Raw genomic sequence first — 700 nt, forward strand, 5'->3', positions numbered from 1 at the left:
TTTACTGCACTTGAGTTCAAATAAATTGCCTATTAACTCAAAAAACTCCATATTTGTCCTTAACATGAAAAAATTGCTTATTATTCAGGAAACAATTTGCCCACCCATATGAACCTCCTTTAATTTGCAATGAAAAATAAGCCACGCAAAAAATAATGCATATTGTCATGAGTTGAGACTTCGCCTCAAATATCTGCAAAAGAATGAATAACAAATAACTCAAATGGAGATGGAAGAGAAGGAAAGGTTTACCAAGTTCTGGAAACTCAAAAGGCAATACAGCCAGACGACTTTCACATATTTTTGTCTTTAGCCTCTCAGCACCAGGGTACATCAGGGGACATTAGGTCAACAGCTGCCAGGTTTTGTTTGCCCTGTCTGTCCATTCCTCTTCCCTGCCCTAACTCTCTGCCAGTTTCTCGATGCTGCAAGCTGCATGAGAACTCTTCACACATCACTTATCTCCAAAATACTGAAAAACTGACAGCTGTGGGGTTTGTCACCTATACATCCACAGATGTACCCTGTCAGTAAATTTCATTTCAGGTTCTGAAACATTACCTCCTTATTATTTGAATGGTGTACCATATGACATTTTGTTATGCCAATCTTGCCTATTCTTAGGAGGGAATTACAAAGATGTACTTTTTTTTGCCTTAACAAGGGTATATAACACCTTCTAGCTAATATCAATGGATAT

General features: G+C 37.7%; 1 protein-coding gene across 1 annotated transcript in view; it reads right to left on the reverse strand.

Moving 5' to 3' along the window:
• LOC119594380 (C-Jun-amino-terminal kinase-interacting protein 4-like) overlaps positions 1-700 on the reverse strand; it is a gene marked incomplete in the record, with an annotated part of 97,279 nt that overhangs the window by 9,964 nt on the left and 86,615 nt on the right.

Source organism: Penaeus monodon, chromosome 33 (genome assembly GCF_015228065.2).
Source record: "Penaeus monodon isolate SGIC_2016 chromosome 33, NSTDA_Pmon_1, whole genome shotgun sequence".
NCBI classification, from domain to species: Eukaryota; Metazoa; Arthropoda; class Malacostraca; order Decapoda; family Penaeidae; genus Penaeus; species Penaeus monodon.